This window comes from Scyliorhinus canicula, chromosome 15, assembly GCF_902713615.1.
Source record: "Scyliorhinus canicula chromosome 15, sScyCan1.1, whole genome shotgun sequence".
In the NCBI taxonomy this organism is placed as follows: domain Eukaryota; kingdom Metazoa; phylum Chordata; class Chondrichthyes; order Carcharhiniformes; family Scyliorhinidae; genus Scyliorhinus; species Scyliorhinus canicula.
Window position 1 is genome coordinate 108,583,529 of NC_052160.1, and position 26,865 is coordinate 108,610,393.

Here is a 26,865-nt window from a genome sequence, read left to right on the forward strand (position 1 = left end):
TTGACTTCAGCATGCAAACAAAAAGCATTAGGTGGTATGCTGTTACTTGGCATGCATCAGATTTCTTTCATAACTGACATGTGAACAACATCCAAAACACCAGAAAGATAAATCAAAGAATCATTGAAACCTCTAGCATGGAAGGAGGACATTCAACCTGTTATATTGACTCTGGCCTTTTGAAAGACCAGGGGTCTCTCTGGCACCAGTAAGAGCCTGGCAGTGTCACCAATTCAACCCGAAGAGGGAGAAACCATTAACTTTTAAAAAGAAATTCAAAGTCTCATTGCATTAACTGAAAGAACTACACCACAAAATGTCACATTTTTAAACAAAGTCAGATTTTACTGTGTATAAAATAAAATGAAACAAAGCAAGCATTACTAACTTAATACTATAGTTAGTCAAGACTTAGAGCATAAATCCAGTTCTCCTTTTACTTTCTAATTCTATCCTTGAACACTACAAGATCTTGAGTGTTCATTCACGTCTCCTTATGGAATCAAACCAAGTATGCCACAGCCCTGTAGAATTCACTTTGATTTTTCCTTAGCGTTTCTGTTATTTTTTGAGACACAGGATTTCATGGGGACCCTTCCATTAGCTTTAGGCAATGCAACCCTCAAAATATTCTTCAAAATAGCGCAGCTTTGGAGGTCTTAGCTTAATCTTGGTCTCATTGCTATTGTGATTAGTAATTTAAAAATCAGTAATTCCTTTGGTTATGAATGGCCTCCATGAGCCATGTCCTCTGCATAGGCACAAAATGCTTTCTCCCACTTGGCTTCCATGGCTCCCTCACAGCTCTCTACACCTCCTGTACAACTGTTCATCCAACAGCTGCTTGACAGTTCATGACAGACTCTATCTTTCTCTCTGCTTGTTCCCAAACTGAACAGTTGATTGGCTATTTCTGTGTGCAAATACACAGAAAAGAACAACACAAAAGGGTCCCTTGCTGTATAGTTTATTTCCATCACAACGTGCCATATTTTAGAATGCTACAAACAAAAATGTAAACTGATTACCTCTGTAAGTATGCACATTAAGGGTAACATGGTAGTGCAGTGGTTCGCGCTGCTGCCTACGGCGCTGAGGATCTGAGTTCGATCCTGGCCCTGGGTCATTGTCCATGTGGAGTTTGCACAAACTCCCCTGTGTCTGCATGGGCTTCACTCCCACAACCCAAAGATGTGCTGAGGACCTGGGTTCGATCCCGGCCTTGGGCCACTGTCCATGTGGAGTTTGCACAATCTCCCCCGTGTCTACGTGTGCTTCACCCCCACAACCCAAAGATGTGGAGGGTAGGTTGATTTACCATGCTAAAATTGCCTCTTAATTGGAAAACAATGATTGGTTACTCTAAATCTTTTTAAAGAGTAAGTATGCACATCAACAAGTATATACGTTGACCAAACTAAGCATGATGGGAAAAGGAGGCTAACATTGAAGAAGAAAGTAGCACAGTGAAAGTGCTGACAGAGGAGAAAATGGTTTTGACATTGGAGCAGGCTGCGTACGAGACTAAGTAATCCAAAGTTGATGTGATCAACGAAGCTTATGTGATTAACCAAGCTGATGTAATTAAGTGCAGATTTAAGCCCAGTCAGTCGACATCTGCAGAGCAAAGGAAAAAGTTGAAGGGGCATCCTGTTATCTACAGGGGTCCCATGACTCACAGTTTGGAGGAACATTGCATCCTGAGCTAAGTACCAGAACATGGGTACTGGAAGCCTCGTGGAGATGGCAGGAGAGAGGACCTGAGACCAACCATCACAGAAGACTGAAGACCCAGAGGTCCAAAAGACACTACTCTACCCCATAGGAATGAACCTGGCTAGTTCCTCCGAGACGGGTAGTAAGAGATAACAGACTCTTGGAAACTTAGAATCTAGTGACAAACTGTGTGAGAACCTAGACTGCTAATATCTGAAACAAACTCTTAGAAACTGTGGTTAGGAACTGAGTGACAAATTGTGAGAATTTAGAATTTATAGCAGATTGGAGCTTTAATTCTGTTTCAGTAGACATGATGAAAACCCACAATCGGAGTGTTTTGAATGAAAGCAGAGCCAGTATGATTCATCCGGTAAGTTATAAAGGATCGAAATACCATTTACCCAACACCTTTTATCTTCAAAAAATCCTTTGATTCTGTGACCCACATATCTCTAATGGAATTAAGGGCACTGCTGGTTCCACCAAGAAACACCCTTGTTTACAAATATGCCTTTAGCTTCTTGATTTGGGAGCTACATGAAGAATGTAAACCCTTATTGGACTAAGTGTAGATCTTTTGTCTCTACCAAGAATGTTGGGATACGTGGGCAGCATGGTAGCACACGGTAGGAGGGATTATTGGGTTACGGGGATAGGGTGGAAGTGAGGGCTTAAGTGGGTCGGTGCAGGCTCGATGGGCCGAATGGCCTCCTTCTGCACTGTATGTTCTATGTTCTTCCATTATTTAATTTTCTCACTTCTAACTCTTATCTGTTTATCAGAGGAACTGAAAAACATAGGAACAGGTGTAGGCCATCCAGCCTGTCCCGCCATTCAGTCAGAGCATGTCTGATCTATGACTTGCTTTTGGCCCATATCTCTTAATGCCTTTGCTTCACTAAAACCTATTCCAGGTTTAAAACTAACAACTGATCCAGCTTCTGTCTTAAGTACGCAGTGATTTGGCCTCCACTGCCTTCTGAGGAATAAGTTCCATAGATTCATCACCCTCTGGCTGAAGAAATTCCTTCTAATCCCAGTTTTAAAGGATTGTCCCTTCAGTCTGAGACTGTGGCCTCGGGTTCTAGTTTTTCCTACTAGCAGAAACATCCTCTCCACGGCCGTTTTATCCAGGCCTCGAAGTATTCCGTAGGTTTCAATAAGATCCTCCCTCATCCTTCTAAACTCCAACGATCACAGACCTAGAGTCCTCAAACCGCTCTTCGTGTAACAAACCCTTCATTCCAGGGATCGCTCTTGTGAACCTCCTCTGGACCCTTTCCAAGGCCACCACATCCTTCCTTCGCTACGGGCCCAAAACTGCTCACAGTACTCCAAATGGGCTCTGCCCAGAGCCTAATACAGCCTCAGAACTACATCCCTACATCTCTAGTATTCTAGCCCTCTCGACATAAATGCTAACACTGCATTTGCCTTCCAAACTGCCGACTGAACCTGCATATTAACCTTAAAAGAATCCTGAACAAGGATTCCAAAGTCCCTTTGTGTTTCTGACTTCCTAAGCCTTTTCCCATTTAGAAAGTAGTCTATGTCTCCATTCTTCCAACCAAAGTCCATAACCTCACATTGTATTCCATCTGCCACTTCTTTGCCCATCTCCTAGCCCAGTGGCGGACTGGCCAGGGTGTCAGCTTGCCCGATGGCAAGTGGGCCCCTGATGAAGTGGGCCCCCTATATCAAATAAAAATGCAATAAAGAAGCAAACACAGACAACTGTTTTAGTAATAAAAAGGAATAAGAAAAAAAAGAGAACAGGACACAAATAAGCAGTGCATGGAAAGGAACGAAGCAGGGGAGGTAGTGGAAGGATGTGGAATAGGGGGGCCCGGGTCAGGCATAATTAAGGAAATTCCATGTTTTCAGCAAGAGTTTGTGAATTTAAAGATAAAGTTACAATTCGTGATTTGAGATGGTTGGCAACTTCAAAGGATATCAAGCAGTAGTCTTGGTTCAGCCGGTACATTGGTCCGGGGCCCGGAGAGCCAAGAAGGGGCCCGTTAATCTCTGAAGGGCCCTTAAAAATTATAATTAATTAGATAAATAAATCTCCAGCTTCTTTCCTGAGATTCGTATTCTAACTTAATAAAATATAATTGTTTTTAAAAAGAGCAATACCAAATAAAAATGCAATAAAGAAACAAACAAATAATCACTCAGTGTATGAAGGAACGAAGCAGTGTTAACGGATGTGAAAAGGAGTGGAGGTGGGGGGGGGGGGGGCTGGTTCACCCGGGTCGGACATAGTTGGAAATCCACGTTTTCAGCAAGAGTGTGTGAATTTAAAGATAAAGTTACAGTTCGTGATTTGAGATGGTCGGCAACTTGAAAGGATATCAAGCAGTACATAGGGTCGTGAGGTCACCGAAAAGGAGAAGCGGTACCTTTGACCGTGAATCATGAGGTCAAAGATATTGAAGTGATAAGCCATGATCGGTAAACTCAAAGGGTTGCGACTTGTAACACTACACTGGTATAAAACTGGACATGTTAACTTTGGTCGTGGGACCATTCTTAATGTCTTACTATAGTCGGGCCAAACTTCTGAGTTTCAACAGTTGTCTCAGTTGCTTGCTGGTGTGAACGCTGGACAGTGGATTGTCTCCTCTTCTGAAGCTGCATAGGCCACAGTAGTATTGACTAATGAACATAGCCTCTTGAAGTGAAAGTAAGTTATTTTATATTTTTTATCAAGTAGGGGTTTATCTGGCGTTCCTTCAAGTTATTGTTGCAATCATCAATATTCATTTTTCCCAATGTGGGCTATTTTTAATTAAGTTTTTATTTCAGGAATATTACCCCTACCAGCATGGAACAGAACAAGCATAAATCTGGGTCACTAAAACGCAAAGAACAAAAAGAAGCAGAAAGGAAGGAATCAGCCAAGCAATGCAGGCCTATTACATATTTTATAATACCACAAGCACAATCCACATCAATATCCAGTTCTGCAACAAATAATCAAGAAGCAAGAAACAATGCTCATGGTGATGATGCAATGACATGTGAGTTACAAGAACAGAGAAGAGCTACTTTGAATGTAGAGACAAATACAAGTGCATCCATTACTAATCAACCCAGGCCCAATATTTCTTCTGGCTTCCTTGTTCCGGTATCTGTACTGCCTGTAGTTGCAACATCTGAACACATAACTTCAACTAGTGACAGGGAATCAGATATTCCTTCAAGCATAAATGACTTGGTTTCTGAAGCAAATCCTGTAAATGAACCTACACATGAAAATGAAAGCTCAATTACTGGAATCTTCCAATATCCATCACGAGCAAAGCTAAAACTGTTTTTTGCTGAACATCCACTTCAGCCACTTGCTGATCTGCCAGTTGATGCTCGTTTTTATGAGAGGAAAATTATGAATGACTCAGTCCCAAGAAAATGGCTAACATATAACAAAGAAAATAGATGCTTATATTGTTCATACTGCTTAGCTTTTGAGTTTCCCAACACTTGTAATCCATCACCCTTTGTACGTGGCTTTAGTGACTACAGGCGTATTAGCCAGAGCTTGACTTTACATGAATCGACAACAACACATGTCAGAAATGCTCAGCAATATATCAGTGTGGTTAATGATGGCACCTTAGATAAATTTTTTGCAGCATCACTCATTAAAAGGAAAGAAGTATTGAAGCAGAGAAGTATTGTCATGAGGATTATAGACATCATAAAGATGTTAGGCAAGCAAGCACTTCCTTTTTGAGGTCACAGAAATGAATCGGCCTACACTCTAGATAATGAGGTTCTGAATCATGGCAATTTTTTAGCTACAGTGCAGTTGATGGCAAAATATGACCCCATTATGGTAGCTCACATTTCTGCAGTGCAAAACAAGTCTAAACAAAGAATCAAACGATTAGAGCAACAAGAAAAGGCTCAACGTAAAGGTCGTGGTGGACTTGTTACATACCTGAGTAAAACAACTATAAACATGTTAATCAAAATTATGAAGAATATGATACAAGAAAGAATTAGTCATGAAGTTTCTCAAGCAAAATATTATTCTATTCAGGTTGATTCAACACAAGATAATTCATCCATCGATCAGTTTAGCATTATTATTCGGTATGTTCTTAAAGGTATTATCTGTGAGTGACTACTTTCAGTTGTGCCAAGTAATGATGGTACAGGACATGGACTTTTTGATCTATTGATTGAAACATTACAGCATCTTAAAATTGACCCCCAAAATGTTTATCTGATAGCACAGATGGCGCTGCAAGCTACCATGGCCAGTATAATGGTTTACAAAGTAAAATTGCTGATGTGGCTGATCAACATGTTCATATATGGTGCTACGCCCATGTCTTGAATTTGATGATAACTGAAACAACAAAATGTTGTGTGCCTGCAGTTTCTTTTTTCAATTTGCTCCAGAATATAGCAACTTTTGTGAAAGCATCATCCAAGAGAATGGCTGTGTGGATAGAAGTTGTTGGAAAACATCTAGGACAAGAAAAAATGAAACGATTAAAGCTAATTGGTGAGACCAGATGGTCAGGAAAATCCAATGCAGCAACAACTATATTTGGACGTTTTGATGATGCTGCTGCCAGTACTTTCGTAAATCTATTGACATGCTTATCAATGGTACAAGATTCAGAAAAGTTTGATGCAAAAACAAAACATGAAGCAAATGTTTTACTTCAAAGTCTTCTAAAGTTTGAAACCATATTGACAGCATTTACTTACTTGTATATATTTGAAACTACAACCCCGTTATCAAGTTATCTACAGACAAGTGGTTTAGATATGTTTACTGCATGGAGTTTGGTAGATTCAGCTACAACAAAGTTGAAGGAACAGACAAGAACACTTGATAACGTTCACAGCAAGGCTTTGGAATTTGTAAATAAATGTAATGACAGGATTTGACAGATGAATATGGATGAAAATCAAACATTGGAAATTGATGCGTTGGAAACAGCATTGCCAGTTAAGAGGCAGAAGAAGAAGAAAAGAATGGCAGATGAGCTTATTGATGATGAAAACAATTCCTCAGATTCTCCAGCTGATTTTCAAGTAAATGTGTTTAACCTAATAATGGATCGCATTGTCCAGTCACTAGAATCACGCTTTGTACAACACAAACAGTTGTATAAAGATTTGTCCTGCTTGGACCCAGCAAAGTTTAAAACTATTGCAGAGAAGGGCCTTGAAGATGAAGCATTGGAAGGTATTATTAAGCTGTTTCCACAAATCAGCAAAGATCAAGTAATATTGGAATTGTTTTCTTTTGCTTCAAACTTTGATGTATTAAAGCTATTGCTTAATGATGGTGAGAATATGGATTCCAGTTGCAACAATTGTAAAATTTGCAGCACTTGCCCATCGTGTGTACTAAAAATTCTGGCATCCAACAGACTTCATGACAAGGCATATGATAACCTTTATGAACTTTATAAAGTCATCTTCACACTATCCGTTACTCAAGTCCAATGTGAGAGGACATTTTCAAAGCTAAAGATCATAAAGACAAGGTTAAGAAATTCACTGTCTGAGGAGAATTTGGAATCATACATGTTGCTATCCATTGAAAAGGAATTGTTAGATGAATTGGATGCAGAAGCAATTATTGGCATATTTGCACAATCATCTAGCGAACACAAACGATTGCTCTTAATATAATGGACTGCATCCAATGCTCTATTGTGCTTTTGAACTATCTGTTAATGTGTAAATTGTGCAGTAAACTATTTAAAAATATCAACCAATTACTTAAAATTTTAAAAAATAAATAAAAAATTAAATTATAACATTCAGTATTTACATTTGGTATCTACTGCCAGTAATATGTACAGTACATAGGGCAGCACGGTAGCATTGTGGATAGCACAATGGCTTCACAGCTCCAGGGTCCCAGGTTCGATTCCGGCTTGGGTCATTGTCTGTGCGGAGTCTGCACATCCTCTCTGTGTGTGCGTAGGTTTCCTCCGGGTGCTCCGGTTTCCTCCCACAGTCCAAAGATGTGCAGGTTAGGTGGATTGGCCATGATAAATTGCCCTTAGTGTCCAAAATTGCCCTTAGTGTTGGGTGGGGTTCCTGGGTTATTGGGATAGGGGGAGGTGTTGACCTTGGGTAGGGTGCTCTTTCCAAGAGCCGGTGCAGGCTCAGTGGGCCGAATGGCCTCCTTCTGCACTGTAAATTCTATGACACATGTACACTGTAATTACTAAGAAATACACATTTTTTCCACAAAAATATTAATTGTACCCTTTTTTCCATATGTATTTTTTGAAAATTTTAGTTATTCGTTATGAAAATTAAATGATAGCATTGTAGTTGTGGGTGGGCCCCTTTGTCTCCTGGCAACAATATTTTTAGACCCAGTCCGCCACTGTCCTAGCCTGTCCAGGTCCTTAAGCAGCCCCCCTACTTCCCTAATACTACCTGTACCTCTGTATATCTTTGTAACTCCATAATATCTCCTACCCTTCAATTAATTTGTTATGCACCCCTAGGACTTACCATGAGTGCCACAGCTTGGGATCAATAGATAACGAATGGGAACAGGAACACTACATTTTTTTCACCTCTCATTTAAGCATTAAATAAAAACCAGCACTTTCACTGTTGACCCACTCCCAGTTGTGTCACATCTTTTCTATATTCTGAAGAAGCTACTGTTCAATATCAATTGCCAGAGGTATGGCCACTTGCAACTGTTTCCCTTTTGAAGGTGAAATGTATGTCCTGGAGATTTTGTATCTCACTCCAGACAAGACTAACTGGGCCACAATGACACTCGCTCTTATCTATGAAAGAACAAAGAAAAAAAATCAATATTCAACAACTAATCTGTTACTTTGTGATGCCTGTATTGAAGTTAACACAAGTTTGCCCGCTAAATGTTGCTCACGGTGGGCACGAACCTGATACAAGAGTGACAATTCATGAATAACACAGGCATCGTAAATTTGCAAATTAATCGGAGGTTCAGAGCATTAAGAAATATTTATGCGATTTGTATGCCCTCAGTCATGCTGATCCATTTACACTGCTTCACATAAACAGCACCTTGCTTTTAGCCTCCCTGCATAGGAAGTCTATTAAACTTGTTGCAAAAAAAGTTAAGTAATTGATCCTGTGACTTCCTGGCTTCCCAAAGTCGGATTTGAGTGGCACCCCATAGATGCACTGGGGAATCCCTCTGAGCATTTCCCAGGTAAATGTTTGCCCGGCAATTGACCTGAAGCACTAATTTTCCCTGGACAATTCAACAGCACTGGGAACGATCTGACAATGCGACTTAAATCGCTGACTTCAGACGGTGCTGCCAGAGTCATGTAATAGTTACTCTAAAAGAGTCAGCGGAATTAAAAACATTTCTTATTTCAGCGTAACTATTTTAAACACCGAAACCAGGCCCAACACAGGGCACCCCTCAAACACTGGATGGACCCCGTGATTAACCAACATTCCTAGGGCATTCTAACCCGTCTCCCTGAATCCCCTCCATGGGAGTTTCCCCACACCACAAACACCAGCCACACGGGATTAGCACTGTTTTAGTGATGTGATAATTGGAAATGATTGTTAAATAGTCTTTCTGACCAAGATGGTGACGAATCGAAACTGGAGCCTCATTCATGTGGTAAAATGTTGACAATTTTACAAAAAGTCAAATTTTTATTTTTATAACTTTTTTCTTATTATTCCTCTCTGTCTTTTCTCTCTATCTCTCTTAATCCCCATGGTATGGTGGTTAGCACTGCTGCCTCATAGATCCAGGGACCCGGGTTCAATTCCAGGCTCGGTTAACTGTGTGAAGTTTGCACGTTCTCCTCGTGTCTGGTTGGGTTTCCTCTGGGAGCCCCGGTTTCCTTCCACAGATATGCAGGTTGGGTGGATTGTCCATGCTAAATTGCGTCTGAGTGTCTAAAGGTTAGGTGTGTTTACTGGGTTATGGGGATAGGGTGGAGGCATGGGCCACAATGCAAACTCGATAGGCCGAATAGCCTCTGATGTGTTATCTGTGCTGGTCTAACATCGACAGCAACTGGATGCAGTAAAACGAGAAACAGGCTCCCGTCACAGGAGATGGTCCAACACTGTTTTATTGAACCTGTTGATTGCTGTACCTAATCTGCTGTGGGTTGACACTTTATTAACCTAACTGATAACCTCTGACTGGTTTGACCAGACTAGCTCTCTGTAACATGGTAATGATGATCATTGGCCTGTGCACTGTGACTATCTCCCCAGCCGTGTCCTGTGAGAGAGAGAGAAAGCCTTAATGCCCCGTGGGCATTTCGTGGTGGTGTCCTGCCTGGTGATTGGTTGTCCTGTGTCGTGTGTGTTCACTGGTTATCCTGTGTGTCATCTCATGATATACATGAGTGGATACTGTATTATGGCATCTTCCCCTTTTAAAATACATTTTGGCACGTGGTTGTATATGCATGCATAACTATGTACAAGTGGGGAATGAATGAACATATGTACATGGGAAGATGTCTATTGTGCAGATACATAGCAAACTGAACAAAATTGAAAAAATTTAAGTCTATAGATTCAGTCTTTGTGGTGGGCGGCGAATTCTTGTCGATCGCCGCAGAGGTGGAGGGGGAGTCGCCGGCACCTGGACAGGCGGGGTGGCTGCCATCTCGGTGGCCTTGTGGACAGGTGGGATCGCTGCCAGATCGGTGGCCTCGTGGTGCAAGACGTCCGGAGGAGGCATGATGACATGCGGAGAAGTGCGGTCGGGTGATGGGCAGGGAACTTTACACAGTGCCCTCCTGTTGCGCCGTAAAATGGAGCCATCAGCCATTTGGACAACGAAAGACCTGGGAGCAGCCTGTCTGACGACAACAGCTGGGGCTGACCAACCTCCCTCAGGCAGCTGAACGCGAACAACATCATCTGGAGCCAGCACAGGCAGATCCGTGGCATGAGCATCATACGTGATCTTTTGCTGGTCCCTGGATCACTGCACCCTCTGCAGCACCATGAGGTGGTCAAGGTCTGGAAGATGGATGGCTGGAACTATCGTCCTCAGGTTGCGGTTCATGAGCAACTGCGCCGGAGACAATCCAGTCGACAGAGGGGTCGCCCTGTATGCCAATAGCGCCAGGTTGAAATCCAAGGCTGAGTCTGCAGCCTTGCACAGCAACCGCTTGACAATATGGACCCCTTTCTCGGCCTTCCGGTTTGATTGCGGGGAATGGGGACTGGATGTGATGTGACTGAAGTGGTAGGATCGTGCAAAGTCGGACCACTCTTGGCTGTAGAAACATGGGCCGTTGTCACTCATTACCGTGAATGGTATCCCATGCCTGGCAAAAATCTCTTTGCAGGCTTTGATGACGGACTTAGACGTGAGGTCCGACAGTTTCACCACTTCCGGGTAGCTGGAGAAGTAGTCGACCAGGAGCACATCATTACACCCATTGGCATGAAAGAGGTCTATCCCTACCTTGGACCACGGAGAGGTCACGATCTCGTGCTGTTGCAGCATTTCCTTGGGCTGAGCTGGTTGAAATTTCTGTTGTGCAGTTGATGACTGTGTTGGCAATGTCCTGGCTAATGCCAGGCCAGTAAACTGCCTGCCGAGCTCTGCGTCGACATTTCTCGACCCCCAGGTGAGCCTCATGGATCTGTCTGAGCACATATGTTTTGCATGCTTTTAACCTAACGCATAACCTCCTACTGGCTTGACCAGACTAGCTCTCTACCACATAGTGATGATGTTCATTGGCCTGTGCACTGTGACTATCTCCCTAGCCGTGTCCTGTGAGAGAGAGAGAGCCTTAATGCCCTGTGGGCTTTATAGTGGTGGTGTCCTCACGGTAGCATGGTGGTTAGCATCAATGCTTCACAGCTCCAGGGTCCCAGGTTCGATTCCCGGCTGGGTCACTGTCTGTGTGGAGTCTGCACGTCCTCCCCGTGTGTGCGTGGGTTTCCTCCGGGTGCTCCGGTTTCCTCCCACAGTCCAAAGATGTGCGGGTTAGGTGGATTGGCCATGCTAAATTGCCCTAGTGTAAGGTTAATGGGGGGATTGTTGGGTTACGGGTATACGGGTTACGTGGGTTTAAGTAGGGTGATCATTGCTCGGCACAACATCGAGGGCCGAAGGGCCTGTACTGTTCTATGTTCTATGTTCTATGTCCTGTCTGCTGATTGGTTGTTCTGCGTCGTGTGTGTTCATTGGTTATCCTGTGTGTCAATCACTGCCTGTCTACATCTCATGATATACATGAGTGGATATTATGACAGCCTCCTTCTGCACTCACAGAATTTACAATGCAGAAGGAGGCCATTTGGTCCATTGAGTCTGCACTGGAAAGTAGGGATGCACTGTAGGGATTCTCTGATTGTTTCCCTTTTTTTAACTTTATCCGTACTTGAATTGACTCAAATTAAACCTCCTCTGCCATTCTCGTTTATTTCTCAATCCTTAAACCTCATTGGTTAAGGAAGTTCCCTATGGCTCACTCCCTGCCACACCAAAATCTAATTGATTGCATACGTTCCTTTCCAATATGCTCTGACCTTTAAAACGTTATCCTTCTCAAATAGTGAAGCAACATAAAAAGTGACATGCTCATTATTTGTGATTCCACAAATCTCAATCCGACTGCCCCATCTGTTCTTTGTTTTGTTGCTACATGTATGTATTCAGCCATGTAATGATGCATGAATGATCCATGTTCTTTTCGAAGTTGATGAGACTGCCACAATCTGTGCAAGGTCCAGGGGAAGTATTGTGTAAAGGAAGCATTACACTGCAAGAGCTACAAGTTTCTTAAATCAGACTCCTGTATCAATAGTATTGTCTGATTTATACCACTTTTATCAAGTGTCCCGTGCCCAGATGTAGCCAAAATTTGGCACTCATTAATTTGTTTCCTAGATCATAATTGTTCCTGGTATCTCAAATTTACAAATACTTCCATGTTCAGAAAAAATGTCAATTACTATTATTTTTCCAAGTGCCGAATGAAACAGATATGTGGTATGTTGCCAATCAGTCAAGGCTGTGAATTTCTAATGTAAGCCCAGGGCACGGGCCCGGTTGGAGTCGCTGCAGGTGCAGATCTTGGTGGTAGTAGCAAATATTCAAACAAGAACTTTGAAGGCCAAAGTGGAGAAGGGTTCCATGTGATTATCCAACATCCCCTACTGAATGAGGAAAAAGTTCCTCCAATTAACTACTGCGAATACTGAAGTAATTGGCCAGGATTTTCAACCATGGGTTGGGTGCTCAGAGTTGGTAGAATTCCCTGCTCCTCAAACCCAACTTCCAAAAATGGATGTCAGATTTCCGGTCCGGTGGGAGATGGCAGGCTATATGAGAATTCGGTGCAGGCAACCCAGAAGTAGTGGTAAGAATGTGGATGTGGAGAAGGGCTGGGTTGAAGGCATAGACTCTGTGTGTTGATTTGGGTGCGTTCTTGCTTTTACGCTTCTTCGAGGTTTGAGAATTCTGTCTGACCCAGCTTATCTTTGTGATTTGACCTTTCTTTCCACAATTATGGCATTGTTTTCTTGACATCAACATTCATGTGGTGAATGCCCCACCTGGGGACACCATGGCATGCTTGCATGTTGTGAGATCTTTTTTTCTCAGTATTTATCTTGTTTATTTTGGCGCCCGCCATGAATTGGGAAGCTTATTTTAGCTTCCAACTCCATTGACACTGCTATTTCAACAGCAAGTATTAGAGAGTTTTCTGTTGGCAATCATCACTGATTTGCCTCATTTCTCAATCTGCACACCAGTCTGTCTCACAGTGTGTCCTCAGGAGTTGCTCCAAACTCACAATTCTTTGCTGATTTATGTAGTACAGCTACAAATTCTGGAATATTTTGACCCCCTCTTGGCTACGTCGATGGAATCGAAATCTCTCTGCAATGAACAATGGTTTGGATGAGAAGTGTTCATCAAGGGTCTTCGGTAATTGCTTGTAATTTTTCACACTCGGCTTTGAAGGATGGATAAGACTTTGTAATAGGGTGAAAGATTTCTGTCCTATTACGCTCAAGAAAGTTGCTACTTCAATTTTGGTTGGTATCCTGTTTGCAACAAGGAAATATTGAAATCTCTCTTCATAAGCACTCCAAGCGTCCATTTTGCATCAAAAGGTTCCTTAGCACTACCTTTTTATAATATGGTAGTTACCTGATCTTAAGCTTCTTTAGCTTTTCCTCCCCTCTAATTGTTTTTCTTGTTTGAACTGTGGCTTTCAGAAAACTTTCTTTTTCAAACACCAATCTGTTTCAAATCAGAAGATTGCAGCTTTAATTCTGCTTCGTCTTGGTTACTGTGGTTTTACTTTGTGATTCTGTTATCAGGATGGATGTTGTAGTGTTCACAGAAGCTAAGTTCATTAACAAAGCTAACTTTTATTTACACTACTTATTAAAGCTCAACCACTTACTCCTATTGTAAACAATAATTTAGTAATCTACAATCTACACTTTACTAACACTAGTCTCTACATTCTAACTATAACTCTACTCTACACTCTCTCACTGCTCCTCTCCAGCCTTCTCCCAGAAGCCTGTGAGTCAGTGCTTTTTATAGTTATGCATCTAGCTCCAACTAGTGCTTAATTATGATATGACATCAACCCTTTGTATTCTGAACATTTCACATAATGTCACAGTTACCATCATGTTATTGTTTTTTTCCAGTCTGAGCAGTTGCTTTTCCAAAAGCAGGTCTCTCTCTTTCTCTCACTGAGATCGAGAATCCGACATTGCAGCCCGTCACGTATGAAGATGCGCAGCTAGAAAAGGCTCCCCAGCTTCGGTAAGCAAATTTGTTTTTCACGCAGCCAACCCCCTTATTTTCTTCCATTGGTCATTTTCCACAAGGTTTTGAGCTCACTGATCGTTTGAATTACTCAGTAATACTGTCGACGCACTGGCTGAGAAAAGTATTTTGTTTTCCGTTCCATACTCTTCGAGCTCTCCTGGAGTTGCTGTCGAATAAAAAAAATAAATTAGGAACCACCCGAACATTTTATATCAATTTAAAAATTAATTTACACCTTTCGCAAAGGCTAAAAACCCATACGGACATATTTACCGCACTTCAATCGATGTTGGAGTGGTCTCCTGAAAATGGATCTTTGACTCGAGGTTGAAGTCTGAGTTATTCCTTCTGAGTATTTTTACTGGAAAACTGTCCTCGTCACCAGATTTACTGTTGTATTTTTGGAGGTTATGTTCTTCTTTCCAGTAAAGACAGAGGATGAAAAGGTTGCCACACCATAGGTTACTTAACCAGCTAGTCAGACCATTGGAGAGTTGTTGCTTTCACAGTCTAAGGTGAAAGAGAGGGAAAAATTTCCAAGTGCCTCTGATGATATCACCATGTAATCATGTGACATATTCCACACATGACATAGAGATGCACTGGTTTACAATACATAACATTAACACAGGCGGTGATTAATATCAATCTCTGCTCTTTGCTTCCTGAGTTGCTGTAGCGAAGGCAATGCCTTAAATGGCCACTTCTTGCTTCTTCTGTGTCTCCTCAAACTGTCCTCTTGGTGTCTTTTAGCCTCTTCTTTTCTCTTTCTTTTTCAGTCCCTTCTGTACCACAATTTGCGGGGTTTGAACATTGCCCACCTGTTTGGTGGTATGACCTCATATGCCGTGTATTGTTTCTTCTTTGATTAGGTAAAAAATTGTGATCTCAAACCCCCTTCTGCTTATTCAGTACTAACCTTGCTCCATCATGCCAAGCAGTGATGGTTTTCAATTTAGACTTGGCGTGTTAAAAATCATTTCGGATAAAAAATCATTGAGTGCTCCATATTCTCTACGATCTTGAGTTCATCTGAAACTTTGCTGCCCTATCCTAACTAACACCATACCCTGTTCTCTCATCACCTATGTGCTTGCTTGACAACCTTCCCATGGATACTATAAAATACAATTTGTTATTGTATTATAGGATAAGAATTTGAAACAATTAGAATTTGAAACAGTAAGCATTGCTCATGCCACTTTTTAATTCCTATTTCACACCATGGGTGCAATTTACCAGAAATTAAATAGAGTCCTGTGTCTGGTGCATTTAGCCAGGTTTTTCCCGGCACTGGCAGCGCCAAGAATTGCCCTGCTATTAAATGGGACTCTGCTAAGTGGGGCTCTCGCCGAAGCCACATTTAGGCTCATTTCCTGCACTGACGAGCTATACTCGCCAATGCAGGAAGAGATCAGGGCAACCCCCGCCCCCCACCCCCTTCAGCACCCCACCCACCACGGCCTCTGGACCCAATTAAGGGGTCATCAAGGCACCCGCACCCCACCTGATAAGGGCAGGGCACCCCTGGACCCGATCCCCGATATAGGGACCTGAGCACCTTGGCACTGCTAGTCTGGCACTCTGGCAGTACCACTACCAGCTTGAAAGTGCCACCTGGGCACCCTGGCAGTTCCAGGATGGCAATGCCACAGTGCCAGGGTGGCATTGGGGGTGCCAGAGTAACACATTGCCCAGAGGATCCAGGGACCCCCAAATGCCTGGAAGACTTCAAGTGTCGGTATGTCTGATCCACGTCTGTGGAAACCAGTGCTAAAAGCAGCATTCGCTCAGGGTCCTAGAGGCAAGGCTGTTCGATCCCAGGTAGATCTGGGTAGATCCTGTGTAGACATAGGCGACATGGTAGCACAGTGGTTAGCACTGTTGCTTCAGTGTCAGGGATCTGTGTTCAATTCCCGGCTCAGGTCACTGTCTGTGCGAAGTCTGCGTGGGTTTCCTCCGGTTGCTCCTGTTTCCTGTACAGGTCTCGAAAGAAGTGCTTGTTAGATGAATTGGACATTCTCAATTCTCCCACGGTGTACCCGAGTGTGGCGACTAGGGGATTTTCACAGTTACTTCATTGCAGTGCTGCTCACTTTATTACGCAAATCTGGATCTCTCCCTCATGAGTAGGATCCAGATTGCAACAGCTCGATCTCGTTCGATCTTGAGAGGCCAGTAAATCTTGCAATTTACTGGCCTCAATTCCGAGTCGGGAGCGACGAGGCCGATACATAGAATCATAGAATTTACAGTGGATAAGGAGGCCATTCGGCCCATCGGATCTGCATCGGTCCCTGGAAAGAGCACCCCATTTAAGCCCACACCTTCACCCCAAGCCCGCAACCCAGCAACCCCACCCAACATTTCTGAACACTAAGGGCAAGTTATCATGGGCAATCCTCCTAACCTGCACATCTTTGGACTGTGCGAGGAAACTGGAGCACCCGGAGGAAACCCACGCAGACACGGGGAGAACATGCAGACTGCACAGACAGTGACCCAAGCCTGGAATTGAACCTGGGACTCTGGAGCTGTGAAGCAACAGTGCAAATCACTGTGCTACCATGCTGCTCCATTGAGCCCTATTTCTGTTAATACCATTTCTATTCTGCCTTTTAAATCTCATTATTCTTTCACTTTAAAAATTTTAATTTTGCTCTTGTTTAATAGCATCTTTTGCAATGCTTTCTACTGATTTTCCTCTTTTCCTACGTTACAGCGATGATTGCATTTTAATACTGCTTCAATGGCTGTGAAGCATACAAAGGTGGGCAGTAGTCATCAAAGGAACTATCTAAATGCAAGCCTTTCTTTTTCTTCTATCCAAGTGCCATATGCCCCTTCCGAATCATCTATCTGTATTCTGTTCTGCTCATGACCAGCTCTCCTGTCATTTTCTCATCTTTGGAAAAATATTCTAAATTTGATTTGACCTCTACTTCTTTCCTGAACATGCTTTTATCTCATTCATTAACCTGATTGATTAATTCTCAACAAATCTGTGTAAATAATGCATTTCTTTTAAAAGTCCTCCACATTAAACCCTTAGGTGCGATCAGATTTCTACGACATTCTGTTTTATTCGAATTATTGTGCCTTCTTCGGAGTCTGGGGAACATATTACATGACAGAGCAAGAGCCAAAGGTATTCATTTATCCTCACTCCCCCTCTCTTGAATAAAACATGAACACATTCTATTCCATTGTTTGTAGAAATTATCTTGCCAAGGGATAAACTACTTACTTGAAGAACAATTTCTGTCATAACGCACATATTTTGTTTTAGATGTGGCACTGCGCATTGCATTATTGATTTAAAACCATCCTTCAATTTTGTCTTATATGTGTTCTTTTTCTATTTGTCTCTCTGCCTGATAAATCATTAAGAACTATTAACTTTGGTTAAATGATGCAATCATTGGACAGGATGAGATTCTTTGATGTGATATAACGTAACTGAGTTATCCTTTGCATTTCCCCACTCTTACATACAGATAACAGTGATGTATAAAATACTATCCTTCGACTTACTGGGATAAAAAGAATTTAATGTGACAGATGATCTCTTTGTAGTGCACCCACTCATAATGTTTAAACTTCAGCATCTATTTGCAGTCCACTAAATTACAACCATTCCATTTTTCTTCGGCAAAGCAATAACAGAAATTCTTCCAAGGCATCACAGGATTAATGACCTTGTTTTTTTGGAGTAAAAGTTAATAACTATTTTTTTTTCTGCAGATTTAACAGATGCCAACTGAGATGGTGGCGAAGAATGATTTTGCCGCAGGCGATTTTGTACAACACCAATTCATTCTTCGGAATGACAACAAACCGGTTAATCACTTACATGCTGTAATAATGTCGCTTTCACACTTAACGAGCTTTGCAGCAGTAGCATGTATAAGATCTAAACATCATCGCTCTTTAAAAGAATGCCCGCAATGATCAGTCTTCCCAAAATATGTTCACCTCAATCCAAATTCACTGCCACCTTCAGCTAGGAAAATCACCCCTCACCACTGAAACCATCAGCCGCGCATTCTTCACTTTCTCAATGCTCCCCTTGCCAGCATCTTCGACTGCAGCATCCACAAACTCCAGAACATCCAAAACATCACTACTCACATCTAATCCCAAATTAAAGGCTGTCACCTACAACCCCTAACCTAGTTGCCCGACAAGACTTCCTATTCTCCAGTACATTGGTTTCAAAGTTGTTCAGTTTATAAATACTTGCATGACCTTGCTTTATCCTACCCTTGTCAACATTTCCAATGTCATACCCCGGCTGAAATCCTCCACTTTTTTGACCTGAGCTTCTCTGTGCTTCTTCCTCCTACCCCACCCACCATCCATTTAAGAACTTTCAGTTATCACACAGCAACATACGACAAAATCCTTCATTTGTTTCATTCTAAAGTTTCATCAAAACCTCTTGTACAGTAGTGCCTTTGGCCTTCTTCCCAAAGTGCAGTTCTGTATCTGGTTTCTCTTTGTAAAGCTACACTTTGAGATGATTTACTCTATTACATGTGCAACATCAGTGCAAATTATTGTAAAGTTTATAACCAAGCCAAATGACTGTTGTACGTTTTCTCCTTCCTGTTTCAATTTTTCTTTATTTTAAAAAGATACCATCAAATTGATATATATTAGGCAGATAGATGCAATGGTCCTGCTCTGCCAGATGAAAGGGCTGAGCACTTTCTGAGTAAGTTATTGCATTTGGAGGACAATATATTTTAAATAATTATTGCATTCAATAAGCTGCGACATTTAAAAAAAAAATTTATTTTTTTTTTAAATTTAGATTACCCAATTATTTTTTCCAAATTAAGGGGCAATTTAGCGTGGCCAATCCACCTATCTGCACATTTTTGGGTTGTGGGGGCGAAACCCACGCAGACACGGGGAGAATGCGCAAACTCCACACGGACAGTGATCCAGAGCCGGGATCGAACCGGGACCTCAGCGCCGTGAGGCAGTTGTGCTAACCACTAGGCCACCGTGCTGCCCTTAGCTGCGACATTTTAAATGGAGATACGGAACATATTCTGAACTAAGTTGCCCTGCCAGATTTTTGGAAGAAAATTACATTTGAGTTAAATAGTGTTGTCATTTGACCACTTATAAATTTCAAACTTAAAATGTTTGGAAAGAATTTTAAACTACTTCTCCAGACAGTATTTGTTTGGGAACAAAATTATAATGGAAGTAGGTACAGGAGCCTCTGTATCTCTCAGCTCTGAAAATTTAGATCAACAAAATCTCGAGAATGTACCATTAAAACCATCTGATATAATTTTGACGATTTACACAGAGGAGGTGGTTACAGTGAAGGTTATATCCTGGTGCAAGTTGATGTAAATGGTCAATCAGAAAAATTGCCATTACATATAGTAAAAGGAAATTTTCTTGCCCTTTTCGGGAGCCCATGGTTGAACAAAAACAAATTAAATTGGCAAGCTGTGAACCAATTGATGGAAAGAACACATACGACCTTAAGTCCATAAGACATAGATGCAGATGTAGGCCACTCGGCCCATCCAGCCTGCTCCACAATTCAATCATAGCTGATATATTTCTCATCCTCATTCTCCTGTTTTTTCCCCATAACCCTTCACCCCCTGATTAATCAAGAACTTATCGATCTCTGATTTAAAGTCACTCGGTGACTTGGACACCACAGCCTTCTGCAGCAATGAGTTCCACAGATCCACCACCCTTTGGCTGAAGACATTCCTCCTCATCTCTGTTTTAAAGGATCATCCCTTCAGTCTGAGGCTGTGCCCTCGGGTTCTAGTTTCTTCTACTAGTGGAAACGTCCTCTCCACGTTCACTCTCTCTAGGCCTCTCAGTATTCTGTAAGTTTCAATGAAATCCCCTTTCATCCTTCTAAACTCCATTGAGTACAAACCCAGAGTCCTTAACCACTCCTTAATATGACTGTGGTGATATGCACATATGCATATCTGTATATAAATGTATATAATTGCACCAATGTATATAACTGTATATAACAGGACCAATGTATAAAGCTGATCATCAATACATGTAGTGACAGTTATGACCTCCTGCCAATAGATGGAACTAGACACACATGGAGCCATTTAAATATATATTGGATGATGCACGAGACGGAGGCACTTGATAGCAGAACGGACAGCAGGACAGTCGCATCTCACCATAGCTCTACAGTAACTTCGATATAATTGTCTGTACATAGTTTTGTTGGTTGCCTGCCCACATGTTAAAAATAAATACCTGTTACAGCCAAACACACATGTGTGTCTTCATCATCAGGGGAGCTATAAAACATAACAATGACAAGTCCTTCATTCCGGGGATCATTCTTGTGAACATCCTCTGGACCCTCTCCAAGGCCAGCACATCCTTCCTCAGATATGGGGCCCAAGACTGCTCACAATATTCCAAATGGAATCTAATCAGAGCCTTATACAGCCTGCACAGTGAATCCTGCTCTTGTACTCCAGTCCTCTCGACATGAATGCTAAAATTGCATTTGCCTTCCTAACTGCCACTAAACCTATATGTTAACCTTAAGAGAATCCTGAACTAGGATTCCCAAATTATTTTCTCCTTCTGATTTCCGAAGCCTTTTCCGATTTAGAAAATAGTCTATGCCTCTCTTCTTCCTACCAAAGTGCATTACCTCACATTTTTCCACAATGCATTACATCTGCCATTTCTTTGCCCACTGTCCTAATCTGTTCAGGTCCTTCTGCACCCTCCCTATTTCCTCAACGCTACTTGTCTCTCTAAATAATTTAGCAACAATGCCCTCAGTTCATTCTTCTAGATTCTATGTCTTTGTTCCCTATTGCTCCTTCTCCAGCCTAATTTTTCAGTGGTCCAATGTCCATTCTTGCCTTTCTCTTATCTTTAATATATTGAAAAAAACCTCTTGCAATCTTCTTTTATGTTACTAGTTAGCTTACACTCATATTTCATCCTCTCCCCCCTTATTGCTTTTCTCGTTGTCCTCTGCTTTCTTTTAAAGACTTCCCAATCCTCTGGTTTCCCATTAATCCTCACCACATTGTATGCTTTTTCCTTTGCTTTTATATTGTCTTTGACTTACTTCCCTTGTCAGCCATGGTTGTCTTGTCCTTTCCTTGGCATGTTTCCTCCTTCTTGGGATGAATTTCTGTTGAACCTCCCAAATAACTCCCAAAAGCTCCTGCCATTGCTATTCAACTGTCTTCCCTGCGAGGCTCCCCTTCAAATAAACTCTGGCCAGCTCCTCCCTCATGTCTTTGTAGTTACTCTTATTCAATTGTAATACCGTTAGATCTGATTCCAGCTTCTCCCTCTCAATTCTATCATATTGTGGTCACTGCTTCCTAAGGGATCCTTCACCTTAAGTTCTATAATCAAGCCTGCCTCATTACACATCACCAAATCTAGTATTGCTTGTTCCCCAGTGTACTGTACCACAAGCTGCTCCAAAAAAACGTCTCATAGACATTCTACAAATTCCCTTTCTTGGGATCTGCTGCCAACCTGATTTTCCCAGTCCACTTACATATTGAAGTCCCCCATGATTGTTGTAATATTGCCTTTATTATATGCCTTTTCCATCTCCTGATTTATATACATCTGGACTACTGCTAGGGGGCCTATACATAACTCACAGCAGGGTCCTTTTTCCTTTACGATTCCTCAACTCTACCTACATAGATTCTACGTCTTCTGACGCTATATCGCTTCTTGCTATCGATTTAAGTTCATTTATTACTAACAATGCAACCCCGGCCCCTCTGCCCATCTGCCTGTCCTTTTGATAGGATATATATCCTTGGATATTTAGATCCCAGTCCTGAACCCTCTGCAGCCACATCTCTGTGATGCCCACAACATCATACCCACCAATTTCAATGTGCGCAACAAGTTCCCTTACCTTGTTTCGTATACTGCGTGCATTTTGGGTCAGCACCCTCAGTCCTGTGTTATCCACGCTTCTTTTCATAGTTGTCCCCTTTTTTTCTGTGCCTGATGCTAGATTCCTGCCATTTTCTATACTCGGTAACACGTCATGATGTCGTCTTTCTGACGCATGAGGCACGTTCGCACATGCGCAGACATCTTTTCTTCAGTCTCACATTTTTGAGCGAAGTGTGCGTACACAAGATAGCTGCTGTCCAAAACTTGCTTCTTTACTGCCTGTGACACCATTTTAACAATCTCGACCTTGTGGTTGACATTTGCCCCTTTATCACGGTGATAAAATTCAATATATTAGTTTTTACTCTGTTTGTGAGATAAACACTTTTCAATTGCGATTTGCAGAGTTAAATCTTGCTGTCTTAACAATGCTTCTCTTAGACTCTCTTCACATATTCCATACACTATTTGATCCCGGATCAGAGAATCATGCAAAGTTGCATATTTACAGGTTTGTGCTCGTAATTTTAAATTAGTGACAATGCTGGTGAACGATTCCCCAAATTTTTGCAAAGGTTTGTTGAACCTGAATCACTCAAAGATTTTATTTGTCTGCGTTTTGCAATGGTCATCAAATTTGGTAATTATCAAATTAAATTTGCTTTTGTCCTCCCCTTCAGAGTAGATGAAAGAGTTATATATTTCTATAGTCTGCTGTCCTGCCATGGATAAAAGCAGTGCTATTTTCCTAGCCTCAGTAGCGGTGGTTAAATCGTGTGCCTCTAGATAGAACATAGAACATAGAAACATACAGCACAGAGCAGGCCCGTCGGCCCACGATGTTGTGCCGAACCTTTGTCCTCGATTAATCATAGATTATCATAGAATTTACAGTGCAGAAGGAGGCCATTCGGGCCATCGAGTCTGCACCGGCTCCCAGAAAGAGCACCCTACCCAAGGTCAACACCTCCACCCTATCCCCATAACCCAGTAACCCCACCCAACACCAAGGGAAATTTGGGACACTAAGGGCAATTTAGCATGGCCAATCCACCTAGCCTGCACATCTTTGGACTTTGGGAGGAAACCGGAGCACCCGGAGGTAACTCACGCACACGGGGAAGATGTGCAGACTCCGCACAGACAGTGACCCAAACCGGAATTGAACCTGGGACCCTGAAACTCTGAAGCAATTGTGCTATCCACAATGGTACCGTGCTGCCCTTAAGAACATATTAATCTGCACTCCATCATTCTACCGTAATCCATGTACCTATCCAATAGCCGCTTGAAGGTCCCTCATGTTTCTGACTCAACTACTTCCAAAGGCAGTGCATTCCATGCCCCCACTACTCTCTGGGTAAAGAACCTACCTCTGACATGCCCCCTATATCTTCCGCCATTCACCTTAAATTTATGTCCCCTTGTAATGGTTTGTTCCACCCGGGGAAAAAATCTCTGGCTGTCTACTCTATCTATTCCCCTGATCATCTTATAAACCCCTATCAAGTCGGCCCTCATCCTTCTCCGTTCTACTGAGAAAAGGCCTAACACCCTCAACCTTTCCTCGCAAGACCTACTCTCCATTCTAGGCAACATCCTGGTAAATCTCCTTTGCACCTTTTCCAAAGCTTCCACATCCTTCCTAAAATGAGGCGACCAGAACTGCACACAGTACTCCAAATGTGGCCTCACCAAGGTTTTGTACAGCTGCATCCTCACCTCACGGCTCTTAAATTCAAGCCCTCTGCTAATGAATGCTAGCACGCCATAGGCCTTCTTCACAGCTCTAACCACTTGAGTGGCAACTTTCAAAGATCTATGAACATAGACCCCAAGATCTCTCTGCTCCTCCACATTGCCAAGAACCCTACCGTTAACCCTGTATTCCGCATTCATTTGTCCTTTCAAAATGGACAACCTCACACTTTTCAGGGTTAAACTCCATCTGCCACTTCTCAGCCCAGCTCTGCATCCTATCTATGTCTCTTTGCAGCCGACAACAGCCCTCCTCACTATTCAGAACTCCACCAATCTTCGTATCGTCTGCAAATTTACTGACCCACCCTTCAACTCCCTCAACCAAGTCACTAATGAAAATCACAAACAGCAGAGGACCCAGAACTGATCCCTGCGGTACGCCACTGGTAACAGGGCTCCAGGCTGAATATTTGCCATCCACCACCACTCTCTGACTTCTATTGGTTAGCCAGTTTGTTATCCAACTGGCCAGATTTCCCACTATCCCAGATAAATCTGAAATTGCTGTTTGAATAGTTTCCAATTGGAATTAAGATTACCGGTTGTCTTGAGTTAATGTGGAGCTTGAATGTGGTCCATCGAGGTGATTTTTTTTCGAAGGATCCGAATGCTGCAAAGCCTCCCCAGTTGAATAGTCAGTACAAATTTTTTCTTTTTTCTCGCTTATTCTAATCTAGTAAATTTTCTTGAAGTCAATAACCTGATACCATGTTGTATTATGTTGTGTAATATCTTATTACTCATTTTCTTCTTTCCAAAATGATCCTGTACTTGATATTTATTAACACTCAAAGCCTCCAATTAAAGCAAATTGGTTATTGAGTAACGTTAACAAATAAACTGTGAGTTTGTTCTCTCTTCAACAACTAAACTAGAGATTAAATTAACAAGATTAAATATATATTAATTATTATTAACAACACCTGCACTCTGAGCTATCTCTCTCCACCTCTGGTCGCAAGTCACTCCAAGCACGAAGAGGTGGGAACTCAGTTTGAGCTTGTGTTTTACACACATCTCTGGTGCTGCCATCTAGTGGTTACCCAGCTGTTACTTCTGTATATTAACCCTTTACATACATACAGATGTGCAGATCTCTACATGTTCTATTATGTATTCTGGAAACTTTACTATCCTTTCCTGAGCCCTCAGCCCCTTTAACTTAGTTAAAGCCTTCATCATTAACCTGCACTCTCACCTTCTCCTTTAACTTTGATATTCTAATTTTCCATACAAAGGTGCAAAGAGGCATGAGGATAGATCTAGTCATTGGGAAGGTCATGGAAATGATCTTGAAAGGTTTACCACTGGATAAACAGAGGAGGTATCTGGAATTTAAGCCATTCACAACAAGGGAACTTGACATAATAGTACAAAATAGAGTACATCTATGGAGAATCAAAATCGATTTGCTCTCACCGCCTGACACTTGTACCATTGCAGAGGAGCAACAAAAAAAACCAAGTTACTTGCTGTGAACAGACATCAAAATCAAGATGTTTTGAGCAAGGAACCAGAGTTTTAGCAAGAAACTACTCTTCATGTGAGAAGTCGGTACCTGCCACAATGCTTGCAAAGACAACGCTTATTTCTTATATGATGCAAAATGGTGCATTTAGACTCCAGAATGGAGAAAGCTGGCCTAGGTGTGTAGGTGAGGGCAGTGCAGTTGATGCAGTCTACATGGATTTCACTTAGCCTTTCATAAGGTCCCGCTTGGGAGGCTGATGAAGAAGGCAAGAGCTCATGGGATTTAGGGAAATTTAGCAAATTGGTTCAAAAATTGGCTCAGTGGAATGAGGCAGTGGATTTTGGTCAAAGGTATGACTGGAAATCTGTGTCCAATGGCGTATTGCAGGAATTGGTGCTGTGTCCCTTGCTGCTTGTAGCATACACTAGTGATTTAGAAAGGAATTTGGCGGGTATAATCAGTAGGTTTGCAGATGACTCAGAAATTGGTGCTGTGGTAAATGGAGAGCCTTAGATTAAAGGTGATATACATGGGCTGGTCAGATGGGCAGAACAGTGGTAGATGAAATTTAGTCCGGAAAAGCATAAGGTGACACATTTCGGGAGAACTAACAAGGGAACACACAATGAATGGTAAGACGATTGAAAGCACAGAGGACCAGAGGTATCTCAGAGTGCATGTCCATAGCTCCCTGAATGCAGCGGGACAGGTGAATAAGATGGTTGAAAAGGCATTTGGATACTTGCCGTTATTCACCCAGGCATAGAATAGAAGTGCTGAGAGGTTATAATGCAGCTGTATAAAACACTTGGTAGGTCACAGCTAGAGTACTGTGTGCAATTCTAGTTGCCACACTATAAGAAGGATGTGATTGCATGAGAAAGTGTGCATAGGAGATTCACCAGCATGTTGCCTGGGTTGGAGCGTTTCAGCTCTGAAAAAAGGCTGGGTAGGCTGGCGGTGTTTTCCTTAGAGCAGAGAGGGCTGAGGGGGTACCTAATCGAGCTGCACAAAATTATGCAAGGCATAGATAGCGTAGATAGGAAGAAATCCTTCCCTTAGTTGAGGAGCCAATAACCAGATTTCAGTTTATTGGAAAAAGACTTAGGGGGCGGATTTGAGAAAAAACTTTCACCCAGAGGGTGGTAGGAATGTGGAACACACTGCCTGAAAGGATGGTAGTTGCGGGAACGTTCACAACATTTAAGAA

General features: G+C 42.2%; 2 long non-coding RNA genes across 2 annotated transcripts in view; one reads left to right on the forward strand and one right to left on the reverse strand.

The window, feature by feature from the left end:
* Window positions 1-26,865, reverse strand: part of LOC119978958 — a 487,861-nt gene that overhangs the window by 48,475 nt on the left and 412,521 nt on the right. The gene's annotated exons all lie outside the window — the stretch shown is intronic.
* LOC119978957 lies at window positions 1,624-19,311 on the forward strand. Its single transcript, XR_005463605.1, has 3 exons — window positions 1,624-2,089; window positions 14,389-14,506; window positions 18,257-19,311. It is a non-coding gene; the product is annotated as an uncharacterized LOC119978957 (long non-coding RNA).